This window comes from Lepidochelys kempii, chromosome 2, assembly GCF_965140285.1.
Source record: "Lepidochelys kempii isolate rLepKem1 chromosome 2, rLepKem1.hap1, whole genome shotgun sequence".
Classification (NCBI taxonomy): Eukaryota; Metazoa; Chordata; order Testudines; family Cheloniidae; genus Lepidochelys; species Lepidochelys kempii.
The window spans coordinates 124,808,795-124,824,346 of NC_136381.1; the positions used below are offsets into that span (position 1 = coordinate 124,808,795).

The 15,552-nt window shown below is 44.7% G+C and overlaps 1 long non-coding RNA gene across 2 annotated transcripts; it reads left to right on the forward strand.

Annotated features, from left to right (window-relative positions):
• Positions 1–506: 506 nt before the first annotated feature.
• On the forward strand, positions 507–14,213 carry LOC140907090 (uncharacterized). 2 transcript variants are annotated; one of them, XR_012157368.2, is made up of 3 exons: positions 507–1,259; positions 2,134–2,285; positions 12,590–14,213. It is a non-coding gene; the product is annotated as an uncharacterized LOC140907090 (long non-coding RNA). The 2 variants fall into 2 exon arrangements; XR_012157367.1 differs by lacking the exon at positions 507–1,259 and having other exon boundaries at positions 1,927–2,285.
• Positions 14,214–15,552: the final 1,339 nt, after the last annotated feature.

Sequence of the window (15,552 nt, forward strand, 5' to 3'; positions counted from 1 at the left end):
AACATCTGTAAAGCCTAGTTCCTGATAAGCTAAAAGCATCTCCCTATAGATCATTATCAATCAGAGAAACCATCTGCCCCACATCAAACAAAGGCCATCTGCACATATTTCTTAATGGCCAATGGGTCAGAATAAGGCTATGTTTACACTGGCACACATACCCAGTTACCTGACCATATACATGTTCTTGCATGTTCCCTATACCCAAGCCAAGCTTCCACATATGCTGTGCTCAACACAGTCATAACACAACGCACACACATATACTCTGTCCACACTGCCACTTTTATCCTATGATATTAGTGCTACCATTTGGGGACAGAATCCCAGGTTTCTGTGCATCACAGGGTGACACTCTAGTAACTGACTTGCTGTGTGTTATTGATGCTATCCCCTGCGTTCATTCAGCCATCTGCCGATGGCAGTTCTTGCTCATGTCTCATCAACAAGGGGCAAGTGAATACGTGAACTGAAAAAGTTACCATTCATTTGTTCTGCAAGGCTTAGCGGACGACAGAGGCAGATTCATGAATATCCATGTGTGAAACCCTGGAAAGACTGGCCAACATTCAGAGAACATAATGGTTTATAAGATACCCGAATGGAAAAGAAAAGTGGTTTTCCAATCCTCTGGAGGAGATCCAGCACTGTATGCCAGGGAAATGTTTGCGCTAATGATCATCCCTCTAAATACTGCTGGCTGGAAGGATTTGGTCAGATCTGAAGGTGGACCATGCAGATTTGCACTGTTGTTGAACCTGAAAAAGCAGCTGGCGTTTCTGCTACACCAGAAATTTGCTGAAATATGCTTACAAGACTGGGAGGCAATTTGACTATATATTGACCATATTCAATAGCTAGCATACAGAGTTTCCATGCAAAGGGAGATGTGAACCATGTAAATAAGCCCCTTCCCCAATCTTCCTCACCTTGGAATCACAGGAAAACCTGCCACTGTACCTGCTTAACAACAGTGAAATGGACAGAGAAAGAAAGAAACACATACTTCAACTTTATGTTGTTCCATGAAGTTTCAGATAAGCACAACATGCTCCTCACCTCTCCATTGCAAAGGGACACCACACTGTGTTTATCCAACTGCCAGATCAGATCCTTCTCCCATTTCCCCTGGATTGTGCAGCTGGATTGTTCCCAACCAATGGGAGTAGCAGAGCCGGAGCTTGTGGCGGGAACAGAGCTCAGAAACTCCCAGACGCCCCTCCCCCTAGGAGCTGCAGAGACATGCTCATTTGAGCCAGGTAGGGAGCCTGCCAGCCACCCCAACCCCGCACAGCACCAGCAGGGGTCCCCAGCCACACACACACACACACACACAAAGTATCTGCGGTGCCTCTGGGTCACCTCCCTCCCTCCAGAGCATGTGCGGCCCAAGTTTTAGTCACCGGTATTTTTAGTAAAAGTCATGGACAGGTCATGGGCCATGAATTTTTGTTAACTGCCCATGCCCTGTCCATGACTTTTACTAAAAATACCGGTGACTAAAACGTAGCCTTATTCATGAATAATCTGTTTTATAGCTTTTGCTAAATGCATAATAATGGTTCATGGGAAATCAATACAGGCATCACTTTGGTAACTCTTTTTTGTGTGTGTGTGTGGGGGTACAGAGCAGGAGCTGGGCTTCAAATCAGGAAGCTAGCACAAGAGCAAGAAGGGTTACTGGCCAGGAGGATGGGGGTCCAATATAACTTACTTTGGTACTAGTTCCTGCTACAGCTTGGGGGCCCCTCCTTGGTTCGTCAGGGGGGGCTTCCTCAACCGGCTCCTCTGGCGGGGTGCGAAATGATATGCTCCTCATCTTTCAGGTCTTCCAGGCCACCCTCCTCAGTCCCTGCTGACGCCTCAGCCAGGCCCTCACCAGCATCCTTTCATCTGATGAGGCCAGTGGGGTTGAGGAAGGGGTTCTGAGCCACTTCAGGCTTTGTACTGGGAGCCGTTGATAGTGCCCAGTTCAGGTCATTGTAAAAGGGGCATATATAACAAGCCTTCCTAGAGTGACTATTGAAGTCTTTTGTCCTCCTGTAGAGGCCTCTCAGTTGCTTCATCAGTTGTCGGCACTGGGCCATAGTCCATTGAATGCCCACCTACTCCAGGCTTTGTGAAATTTCCCAGTACAGGTGAATGTTCCTGCCACTCTGAGAGAAGGCTTGGAGGATGGTGTACTTTGACCATACATTGATCAGCACCAGAAAACTGTTCTGATGTGGTTGGCACAACTTGCTACCACCTGTGAAAATGAGGGAACAGCTACCTTTACAGATTGGGTAAGTCAGACAGAAAAGAATATCATTGCATTATGGTATGGTATGGGAATGGGGGTGGAGGATTATTGAAACTCAAGTACATGCCTCTTGCTACCACCTGTGAAAATGAGGGAACAGCTACCTTTACAGATTGGTTTCAGAGTAACAGCCGTGTTAGTCTGTATTCGCAAAAAGAAAAGGAGTACTTGTGGCACCTTAGAGACTAACCAATTTATTTGAGCATGAGCTTTCATGAGCTACAGCTCACTTCATCAGATTGGATAAGTCAGACAGAAAAGAATACCATTGCATTATGGTATGGTATGGGAATGAGGGTGGAGGATTATTGAAACTCAAGTACATGCCTCTCGCTCCCTTCCACTTTGCACACTGGCACAGATAACGGGCTGTGCCCCAACCTGATGCATGTACTTATCCACACTGCTTAGGCATGCTTGCTTACTCACCCTCTGCTCACCTTCAGGCACATACTTTTGGGATCTAGATGTGGAGAATGGGGGGTTATGGAACAATCAAATGCAAGGATACATGTTCAATCACTTATGTAAATGCATCTCAAGAGGACATTAAATTCATCATTGATAACAAGCTAAGCTTCAGCTAATGTTCAGCTTCAAAACAAAGAATTATAGACACAAGGCATTTTGGGACTTTGACTCACCTACAAAGAATCATGGAAGTCTGACAAAGCCTACAGCATATTATTCCTTGCCAAAGACCTACGCTCCTAAGGTTCTTCTGGCATTATCACAGCTATCGCCTAGAGAAATGTCTTTCTTACTTAATGTAAGCCACCTTTCATATTATGTCAGCTCCAGAAATATTTTCAACAATTTTGGAAGGGTAGAACTCAGGAACAATAGAGGTGCTGCTTGCAGAAAATTCTTAGATGTAATATTGTCAAATAGTCATAGATTTGGCTTGAGTTTTCTCCAGCAGCTATGCCTTGCTGAATCATACCCCCAAATGTGGAAGACCCTGCCAAACTACAAAGTGAGTTGCTGAGGTAGGTTTCTTTGTTAAATCCTAGGGGCACAAAGGATACAAGCACCTGAGAGTCTTTGTAGAATAGAAATCCAATAGGCAGTACTTGTTTCCTAAGTGAAGTTAATCAAGTCTCAACAAGGCTTTTCAGAGGCCCAGTTGAAAGTGCTGTCTTGAGCAGAAGCATTTGGAGGGAGTTTAGTCTAGTTATGCTCTCATGAAAGGGAGCTCATCAGGTGCTGAGATGACAACAGCCACCCCTGGGATGGAGTTACCAAATGGTACATGCTTTCTAAGATGTGCACATTGTGCTCTGGACAGAGGCTTGTCTGTCCTATCTGACAGGAATGGAATGCACCTAACTACACTCTTGCTGGTATGAATTACCAGGACACCAGGGCTTATTCTATCTCATGTCTCACCCAGTGCCTTGAAGAGAAATTTCCGTTCCCACGATGAGCCACAGCAGCCCTTGACAGTGCGGAGAAGGCATGACTCCACACACATGGCATCATCCTTAATATGACTAAAGCTCCCAAAGCACTCTCTTCTATCCTAGGATTATTTAACAATTAACACTACCAAGCAGAAATGTGCATGCAAAATTAATTTCACTGCCATGCATGTGCCTGGGCCTAATGGCCATACTGATCTCTTGATTGCAGGTCAACAGATTCGGAGTACTAACACCAGAGGCCAAGAGAGTGCCAGAAAAGATGCTGGCAGCCCTCGTGAATTGTGGCTGCTAACAGCAGTACCTGTGGACAAGGGTACACTTGCAACGGGCACCTTTTTAGCTTACACAATGGAGTTTGAAGAGTTTCAGGGGGGCTGAGGGCCTCAACTATACCAGAATTCCAAATTCAGCAGTTTCATTGTCTTAGTATAGCTAACCAGTTTTCCGGGGTAGCCTTTTACTGCAGGTCTGGGGGTCAGCTGGATTCCTACTGGGAATTCATGATCTGCAGAATGAAGGCAGGTGGGGCCAGGGCTGCCAGGATGTGGAGCAATTTCAGCAAGCCAGGTATCCTGTAGCTCCTTAGGAAATTAGTTGAGGGTCTTCCTTGGATGTACCGTTTTAGGGGTGAGGCTGTCTTTCTGTTGACTTTTATTTGGGCTGTCTAGTCACGGAGTTTTCACTCCAGCCAGGGGAGACTCTTCGAGGTGGGCTTTCAAATTACAGGATGTGTAGTGGGACAGTGAATCTCTATGGCTTGAGGTCCATGGATTTAAAAAAAAAAAAGATCAACCTGGGGTGGGCAAGGCTATTGCTCTGCACTGCTCTGGTGTGGGGGACCTGTGTCCCCTGCAAGCATGTGTGACTCATTGACCACCTGGTGCAGGTCCCCTCTACTGTATGGGGGATGCTCCTTTCTAACCAATTTCAGTTTGTGGGACTGTTTAACAAGGGACTGCCATTCTTGTCTACCAGGAGATTATGGTACCCACTTATTCTGTATAGTGGCCGCAACGGAGCTACCCAGTTGGGTCTTGGGGCATCAGAGGTCTGGTTATGGGACACAGGTGATCCAGGGCCTATAAATCCTACATGTGGCTGTCTTAGGGGAGGCAGATGCAGGTGGCGGGCCATAAGCACTTCAGGTTTTAACCACATCTACTTCTTTCCATACGCCTGTCACATAGAATGTTTCAGAGCATGCCTATGGCTGGGGATATGGATTTGTGGGCACAACATTGTGAACTCAGCTTACAAGAGAGTATGTAATTTAGCAAGGGCAGCTAGGCCCCGGGCTGGAGGTGAATTTAGTCTTGGCACAGTAGATAGGGCATGCGTTGAACCCACTGATGTCCTGTGAGGACAGGAGGCTAAGACGGATATTGGATTGCTCGTGGACATATTTCCTGGTATGGTGATAATATGGTTGGAGTTACTAGCCTGCAGGCTTTTGTGGACCCCAGAGACTCTCTTGCTGAGAGCACTGGCTTCCCCTATGGTGGGAACCCCCCCAGAAATGGCAAAGGATCAACGGAGTTCAAGTGACTGCACTGGTCTGTCCCCCAACAGGAACCTTGGATGTATTTTGACTAATAAAGTTGTAGCCAGGTTAAAACCCATACAACGTGTCCTTGCCTTGTTCCACACAGTGAGCACACCAAACAGTCTTTAGTGGAAACCTATGTGCTTCACAATAGAATATGGAAAACAATTAAATCTGGTTTCACACTGTTGCCAAATGTCACCACTTTGAATTGAAAACAGCAGCGATCTAGATGTCTCTACAATAAATCTCCCACAAAAGATTTAATTTTTTTAGATGCTTTGATCTCAAAGCATTAACATGACATACACAGTATGGAAAGGCCAGGAATGCTCAATTTACACATCTCGTTTATCTCTTTGGATACAATTTCTTGTTTCTTTTGAAGTTTTTGCTTCATACCTTACATATTATAAATCAGTCTGTTGTGGATGGTTCAAAAGCTAATTCTCATTTTATCGAGTATTTTGTGACGTAAATAGGCAGGTAGGGTCAGGCGTTATAATCAGAGTATCTCTCTTAATTGGCAGCACTAAACAGAAAAAGAAATTATCCAGAAAGTATACTTTGATAGGTGTATTAAAGACTCACTAAGATGGCGCTCAATAGGAAATGAAGCTTTATACTTTTTAATCTTTTGGTCTTAAACGAGAATAACTGAAATTCTCTGCATGGAATACAAACAGACCATGTTTTACCTCAGTAAGCAGACATGATTACTGCTGTTCTGTCAAAGCCCTGTTGCTTAAACTGTCTTGGGCTTTCAAATCAAATTATATATCCTCTCCCTCCACTGTTCTGAAAGACGATAAAATAAATAATAAGGCAGTAGCAAAACACTGTCTCATTTTTTTCCTTATTGGTCAAGTAGAATCAAGGGAAGATGAGGTAGAAAGAGACAGTGGATAAATCCCCTCTGGACTCTTTGTATTAGATAAAGCAACCTAACAGAGAGAAAAGTGATCACTTTACAGCAGAGATGAACTCCTTGCAGGAAGTTTGATAAATTGACATCATTCCAGGCAATTTGAGGTAATACAATCTTCATGTCTGAACAGTGTAATTACTAGATATGTTTCCAGCTCTCAGAAACACTCTATATCAATCACTATGAACAGTTTTAGCAAGATCTACCACCATTTGCTTCAGGGGAAAAAAGAAGAGAGAAAGAGAACGAGAGAGAGAAGAGCTAAGCACTGAGTTAAGAGTCTTGTGGTATTAAACAACGAGCACAATTAGAGAACGATTATACACATTGGCTCTAATTGTCCCCTCCATCTGAATGAGTGAGAGGAAAATACCCAAAGCAAGTGAGTCTGCTTAGCACAAAGGGTACATAGCTGGGGTGGAGGGAAACAGTTGTGCCCTATAGCATAATCTCTGCTTATCCCCCTGGGGAGATTGCAATACACGATACTGCTGATGCTCTCAGTAGTATTTTACAAAAAGAAAAGGAGTACTTGTGGCACCTTAGAGACTAACAAATTTATTTGAGCATAAGCTTTCATGAGATGCATCCGATGAAGTGAGCTGTAGCTCACAAAAGCTTATGCTCAAATAAATTTGTTAGTCTCTAAGGTGCCACAAGTACTCCTTTTCTTTTTGCGAATACAGACTAACATGGCTGCTACTCCAAAAATAGTATTTTAAGCTGTTTTCTCTACCAGTCAATTAAACTCTCAGGCTGAAGCTGTGGGGATTTTGGTCAGTGGCCTGCGAGGAGGCTATGGTATCACACCTCTTAAGAGAGTTGTGGTGCTATGCGGGAAAGGAGAAATATGGTATAGGAGGCTGTTGTGCAACTAACCCCCCCATCTGTGGTTGTCCCAAGATCTGGTGGTTTGGAAACCCCTGCCCACAGCCTTCTTCAAAAAAAAGGGGCATAACCTGCACATCAGATGGAATTACAGTATAGGATATAAACTGGATCTTATATGCATTTTTCCCCATAGGGGAAGATCTGACCCATTAACCTACTGGAGTCTTCTAGGCAGAATTATCCCAAATACAGATGTAAATATGAAGAAACATTCAGGGATGAAATTTAATTTTTCAACGTGATGGAAGAGCAGATACAATTTTTGTCTTGCTTTATGTAAGCATTCATTTTAGAGCAAAAACCACCACTGAAATTTGGCTTACCTTGTTTTGTGTCAGACAAGAGGCAAATGATGAAGCCTGAGCTACTTTCTCACCACTTTACGCGGTCCATCCAGAGCATAGTACAGGAATGTGAGAGTCAGAGGAGTGGTTCTGGATGCAGACTGATGAATCAATGAGCAGAATTTGGCTACCTATTCCATGGCTTTGTCTACACTGGCACACATACTTATTTACTTAACCGAGTACATGCTTGTGCATGCTCCCCATTCCTGTGCTGCGGGTCCACATATGCTGTGCTGACACGGCTATAATGCTGTGTACGTGCATATGTCAGCGTCCAGATTGCTCCTGTTGTTACGCGACATTGGCACTACCATTGTAGCAGAGGGATCCCAGGGTTCTGTGCTGACAGGGAGACATTCTAGGAACCAATTTGCTGTGTGTGTTATTGGTGCTGTCCCCCACCTGCACACTTCACCTATGGCAGTTCCTGATCATGTCTCCCCTTGCTGTAATTCCATGCCAAACTTGGTGGAAGACCTGCAGCAACAGTATGATGATGACATGGTTCTGCTCGTGCTCCTTACTGAAGGACAAATGATTATACGGTGGAGCAGACAATTGATGAGATACTGCACGGAATTTGGACAGAACTTTCTGACACATTGAAGACAACTGATCTTGAGGGTCAGTGTCAATACATTCAGAGCACATGGTGCAGGTATGGTGACTGTCAGTATTGCCACAGTATGCCCTCTGGTAGATCCTCATTTCTGATGCAAGAGAACCAGTATGCTGCGGTGGAGTCACATCCTTTGGGAAACCAGGAAAGACTACCAGTGGCTTCAGAACTTCCAGATGAGGAAACAGATGTTATGAGCTTGCACCAACCCTCCAGTGCCAGAACACTCGATTCAGGGAAGTCAATGCAGAAGTGGGTGGCTATTGTTTTGGGTAATAGTACAGGGTGTGGTACAGGGAATCCTGCAGGCAATATGTTCTCATCCTGATCACTAAGGGGTGTTCTGGATAGAGGGTGCTCTGGCTCAGCAGCGTGCTAACTGGCAGCTGGAGGAGGAGGTGGCTGTTCTGAGACAGGTGCGGTGGCCACAGCAGCAGGGAGCCCCTGAACTTTTTCAATCCCTAGGTCTCTCAGCCTTTCCATTAGGGAATTCTCCCATTCCCTATGGTGGGTCTCCTGCTCTGGGAACCAGTGAGTCAATGTCTCTGCTGAATAGCCTGATCCTCCAATGCCCTAAAGAATTCAAAATGCTCCTGGATTTTCCAAACCATCTCTATAAGCCGCTCTTTCAGGGTCCTTCTCTCTCCACCACTAATGTCTCTGCAGTGCTGTTCGTACCCTCCTGGTGGAATGGTTTCCCTCTCGGGAACTGAAGGTCCTGCCAATTCAGAGAAAGCTAGCTTTGTACTTTTTTTTTTCCTTTGGAAGAATTTGAGAATTCCCCCCACATAACATAACAGTGCTGTAGGCCACAATTTTGATACTTTTCAGCATTCCAAGAATGCAACTGTTAGACTATCCTTGGCTCTCAGACAACTTTTGCAGACCACGAGGAAGGTGCAGAGTCTAATAATGGTACAAAAAAGTACACTAAGGTTTTAAAACATTCAAATTTTCGTAGTGTCCCAAGGATGGAAAGAGTTCCTTCCAGGGGTTATGTTACCAGTTTGTAATTTCTTTTTTAAAGGCTGGCCAACATTCGGAGAACAAAGTGTTTTTTAGGTTACCAGAAAGAAGTGACTTTCCAGTCCTATGGAGGAGATCTGGCAATTTATGCCGGAGAGATGTTTGCACCAATGGTTATCCCTCTATATAGTGCTGACTGGAGGGGTTTGATCAGTTATGTAGGTAAACCAGAAAAGGAGTACTTGTGGCACCTTAGAGACTAACCAATTTATTTGAGCATAAGCTTTCATGAGCTACAGCTCACTTCATCGGATGCATACTGTGGAAAGTGTAGAAGATCTTTTTATACACACAAAGCATGAAAAAATACCTCCCCGCACTCCACTCTCCTGCTGGTAATAGCTTATCTAAAGTGATCACTCTCCTTACAATGTCTATGATAATCAAGTTGGGCCATTTCCAGCACAAATTCAGGTTTTCTCCCCTCCCCCAACACACACACACAAACCCACTCTCCTGTTGGTAATAGCTTATCTAAAGTGACCATTCTCCTTACAATGTGTATGATAATCAAGGCGGGCCATTTCCAGCACAAATCCAGGGTTTCACAAGAACGTCTGGGGGTGGGGGGTTACGAAAAAACAAGGGAAATAGGCTTGAATAGAGACTTGGAGTGGCTAAGTCATTATGCAAGGTAACCTAAGTTAATTGTATCCAATTTGCAAATGAATTCCAATTCAACAGTCTCTCGCTGGAGTCTGGTTTTGAAGTTTTTTTGTTGTAATATCGCAACTTTCATGTCTGTAATCACGTTACCAGAGAGATTGAAGTGTTCTCCGACTGGTTTATGAATGTTATAATTCTTGACATCTGATTTGTGTCCATTTATTCTTTTACGTAGAGACTGTCCAGTTTGACCAATGTACATGGCAGAGGGGCATTGCTGGTACATGATGGCATATATCACATTGGTGGATGTGCAGGTGAACGAGCCTCTGATAGTGTGGCTGATGTTATTAGGCCCTGTGATGGTGTCCCCTGAATAGATATGTGGGCACAGTTGGCAACGGGCTTTGTTGCAAGGATAGGTTCCTGGGTTAGTGGTTCTGTTTTGTGGTATGTGGTTGCTGGTGAGTATTTGCTTCAGGTTGGGGGGCTCTCTGTAGGCAAGGACTGGCCTGTCTCCCAAGATTTGTGAGAGTGTTGGGTCATCCTTCAGGATAGGTTGTAGATCCTTAATAATGCGTTGGAGGGGTTTTAGTTGGGGGCTGAAGGTGACGGCTAGTAGTGTTCTGTTATTTTCTTTGTTAGGCCTGTCCTGTAGTAGGTGACTTCTGGGAACTCTTCTGGCTCTATCAATCTGTTTCTTCACTTCTGCAAGTGGGTATTGTAGTTGTAAGAATACTTGATAGAGCTCTTGTAGGTGTTTGTCTCTGTCTGAGGGGTTGGAGCAAATGCGGTTGTATCGCAGAGCTTGGCTGCAGACAATGGATCGTGTGGTGTGGTGCGGTCAGGGTGAAAGCTGGAGGCATGTAGGTAGGAATAGCGGTCAGTAGGTTTCCGGTATAGGGTGGTGTTTATGTGACAATCGTTTATTAGCACTGTAGTGTCCAGGAAGTGGATCTCTTGTGTGGACTGGACCAGGCTGAGCTTGATGGTGGGATGGAAATTGTTGAAATCATGGTGGAATTCCTCAAGGGCTTCTTTTCCATGGGTCCAGATGATGAAGATGTCATCAATATAGCGCAAGTAGAGTAGAGGCGTTAGGGGACGAGAGCTGAGGAAGCGTTGTTCTAAGTCAGCCATAAAAATGTTGGTGTACTGTAGGGCCATGAGGGTACCCATAGCAGTGCCGCTGATCTGAAGGTATACATTGTCCCCAAATGTAAAATAGTTATGGGTAAGGACAAAGTCACAAAGTTCAGCCACCAGGTTAGCCGTGACATTATCGGGGATAGTGTTCTTGACAACTTGTAGTCCATCATTGTGTGGAATGTTGGTGTAGAGGGCTTCTACATCCATAGTGGCCAGGATGGTGTTATCAGGAAGATCACCGATGGATTGTACTTTCCTCAGGAAGTCAGTGGTGTCTCGAAGGTAGCTGGGAGTGCTGGTAGCATAGGGCCTGAGGAGGGAGTCTACATAGCCAGACAATCCTGCTGTCAGGGTGCCAATGCCTGAGATGATGGGGCGCCCAGGATTTCCAGGTTTATGGATCTTGGGTAGTAGATAGAATATCCCAGGTCGGGATTCCAGGGGTGTGTCTGTGCGGATTTGATCTTGTGCTTTTTCAGGGAGTTTCTGGAGCAAATGCTTTCGTTTCTTTTGGTAACTCTCAGTGGGATCAGAGGGTAATGGCTTGTAGAAAGTGGTGTTGGAGAGCTGCGGAGCAGCCTCTTGTTCATATTCCGACCTATTCATGATGATCACAAATCTTGGGAGACAGGCCAGTCCTTGCCTACAGACAGCCCCCCAATCTGAAGCAAATACTCACCAGCAACCACATACCACACAACAGAACCACTAACCCAGGAACCTATCCTTGCAACAAAGCCTGTTGCCAACTGTGCCCACATATCTATTCAGGGGACACCATCACAGGGCCTAATAACATCAGCCGCACTATCAGAGGCTCGTTTACCTGCACATCCACGTATGTGATATATGCCATCATGTGCCAGCAATGCCCCTCTGCCAGGTACATTGGTCAAACTGGACAGTTTCTACGTAAAAGAATAAATGGACACAAATCAGACGTCAAGAATTATAACATTCATAAACCAGTCGGAGAACACCTCAATCTCTCTGGTCACGCGATTACAGACATGAAAGTTGCGATATTACAACAAAAAAACTTCAAAACCAGACTCCAACGAGAGACTGTTGAATTGGAATTCATTTGCAAATTGGATACAATTAACTTAGGGTTGAATAGAGACTGGGAGTGGCTAAGTCATTATGCAAGGTAACCTATTTCCCCTTGTTCCCCCCCCCACCCCCCGATGTTCTTGTTAAACCCTGGATTTGTGCTGGAAATGGCCCACCTTAATTATCATACACATTGTAAGGAGGGTGGTCACTTCAGACAAGCTATTACCAACAGGAGAGTGGGTTTGTGTGTGTGGGGGGGTGGGTGGGTGGGGAGAAACCTGAATTTGTGCTGGAAATGGCCCAACTTGATTATCATAGACATTGTAAGGAGAGTGGTCACTTTAGATAAGCTATTACCAGCAGGAGAGCGGGGTGGGGGGAGGTATTTTTTCATGCTTTGTGTGTATAAAAAGATCTTCTACACTTTCCACAGTATGCATCCGATGAAGTGAGCTGTAGCTCACGAAAGCTTATGCTCAAATAAATTGGTTAGTCTCTAAGGTGCCACAAGTACTCCTTTTCTTTTTGCAAATACAGACTAACACGGCTGTTACTCTGAAACCTTTAGGTAAACCAAACAGATTTGTACTGGTGTTGAATTTTAAGACCCAGTGGGAGTTTCTGCTATATCAGATATTTGCTGAAATGTGCTCACTGGACTAGGAGATAATTTGACTGTAAATTTGCTATATTCTTAGCTAGCATATGGAGTCTCCATGCAAAGGGAGCTGCAAACCATGAGAACTGCCCATTCTCTGCCATCATCAGAAAATCCTGCTACTCTGCCTGCCTACCAACAATGAAATGGACCAGGAAAGAGACACAGACACCACAACTTTATTTGATTCCCTGAAATTTCAGAGGAGTACCACAAGCCCCTCACCTCTTCACTGCAAAAGACTACCACACTGTGTTTATCCAACTTCCAGTTCAGATCCTTCTCCCACTCCTATTTCTTCTTGCTTGTGCAACATGGCTGGGAGTGGGGAAAAGCCAGGGACAGGGATGGTGACAATTTTTGTAATCTTCCAAGGGAGAAAGGACTTCTGTGACTAACTTTTCCTCATAAAATGTGTTCCCTTAACCTTCCCAGACCGAACTCTACTCCACCCCAACCCCAACCATTCCACATGGCTCCCTTTTTTAAGGGGATGATAAAATCAGGATGGAGGGAAGTGGGTGGGGAAGCACTGAAACCATGTAAACATGCAAGGAACAAAAGACAGCTGTTACTAACTTAAGATAGACAACTATATGTTTTCTGCAACTGCCCCATCCTCAAGTAGGACCTTTCTAACCCTGCCACTTCCCTTCCCACCTAATCTACATGGCCCCCAGACCATTGCTTGTTGGGTCGCCCTCAAAGTTATATAAGTATGATAGAATTATAATTATTTAGTAGTAGAAATAAAGATAGACAAAAGAGTATATAGGTATTGTAAAAAGGTGTGAACATCAGTTCCATGCTGTTGAATTTCACTCTGTAAAAAATGCAAGGCCAAAGTGCTAATTATTTCAGGCTGGTACAGGACAAAGAGTCTGTGCTGGAAAGTGATAAGAACTTTGAGGAAACAATGCTGTTCTTTAAAAAACACCCTAATGCTTTTCCCCCGCGGGGGCCTCGTTGTCATGCCTGTGTAAATCCTGGTATCCAATAGATAGTGGGATAAAACTTGTTAAATGAATCAAGAGTCATAGATTGTGTTGTTAAGTAAAAGAATGAATGATGAGTGAATGGAATTGAGAGCCTGAAGCAGGGAAATAATTGGTTAGTAAATGGTGCCAGCCTAATCCTAAGAATTTCAACCTTGATATCGATGGGCCGAAGAATATGCAAAGTAGAGATAACTGAATGACCCTCGGAGGGCGAACCCGAATCCACCCAAAACACATCAAGGAAGAACAAGAAGATAACACCTAGCCATCATAGAGCTGTCATGGATGTACCACTGGCTGATTGAGCTGATTGATGGTCATCTCAATTGTAAATTCAGCATGATGAAGCAACTCCCATAGACTTGTATTGAACCAGAGACCTATAAAAATTGGGTCCAGGGACTGTGTTCTTTGAGTCCAGTTCTACGACCACCCTCCAGGAGCATCGGATGTGCATCTGACAATAACTTGGCTCCACTCTTATGTCCAGGCCACCTGGTCAGTGACTTGGTATGAGCAACATCTAGGCTGGTAACTATAACAACCTTTATGTAGAACCTGTGTGTGAATGTGTGTGTGTGTGACTGGATCTATATAGAAATTGCATATAGGAATATTTTGTTGTATTTCCAATAAACGTGGCAATTTGCCTTGTCCCTCTTACAAGATCCTGTTGATATCATTTTTATTAGTGTAACATGCTGACTGCATGCTGGCCAAGAAATGCATAGACACAGAGGCACAATGATTGTTCCTAAATAATCTGATTTATAGCTTCTGCCAAATGCATAATAGTGGTTCTTGGGAAATCAATATAGTCACTGATTGCTGAAATGAGTACTGTCAAACAGTAGTGCCACACCATACACCAAGCCACAGCCCACTTTGAGGAGAACAGATGTGCTCATGAGACAGAGAAGTGACAAAGGAGGAAAGAAAGGGCTCAACAGTCTAGCCAACAACTATGTCTTCTCCAAGATTATACCTGTCACTTCTCTGGGAAAATCTGCAGGGCACAAATTGGGCTTCTCAGCCACCTAAAAACTCACCAATTAATCCCATTAGCAGACATCATCCTTGTATCGAGGGATAGCTGAAGAAGGACAGTGATGTACACATGGGGTCCATTTCAGGGTGGAGTGGAGCAGGGGCTGGGCTTAAATTAAAAAAGGTAGCACTAGAGCAAGAGGAGATATTGGCGAGGAGGACATTGGCAAGGATGATGGGGGTCCATTGTAAATTACCAGCCTTAGATTCTGGTTTCTGCAGTGACTGGGGGTTCTCCTCGGGTTCGTCAAAAGGCTTCCTTAAGTGGCTCTTCTGAGTAAGTGTGCAAAATGACAAGCTACTCATCCTCCAGGTCTTCCAGGGCACCCTCTATGGTCCTGCTGCCTCCTTCCTGTAGACCTCATGAATATCCCATCAGATGATGAGGCTGGCAGGATTGAGGAGGGGATTGAGAGTCACTTTAGGCTCTGTACTGGGATCCTTGACATCACTCAGTACTATCGTTATAGAAGGGGCATGTACAACAAGCTCTCCCACAGCAACTTGTCAAGTCTTTTGCCTTCCTGTATAAGAGCCTCATGTGCTTGATGTGTTCCCAGAGTCCATTCAGCTCCCACCTGCTCCAGCCTCTATGAAATTTCCTGGCATAGCGGTATATTCTGCCATTCCAGGTGAAGCTGAGGAGGGTGATATATTCTGACCACACAGTGATCAGCACCCAGGTGTGGTTGGTGGGCCAGGCAGCTGGTCTCAGAGCAGGATCTATATTCACCTGCACTGATTACAAGAGTGCAGTGGAAAAGTGTTCTGATGTGGTCAGCAGAGCTCACTATGAACACTGAAAACCGCAGAACAGGGTCCTTTATAGATTGGGTAAGGGTCAGGGAGAAAAGGGTTCATTGCATTGTGGAATGGGGGTGGAAGACTGTTGAATCTCAAAACCTAATATACGCTTCTTACCCCCTTCCATACTACAAACTGGCATGGGTACAGGCTT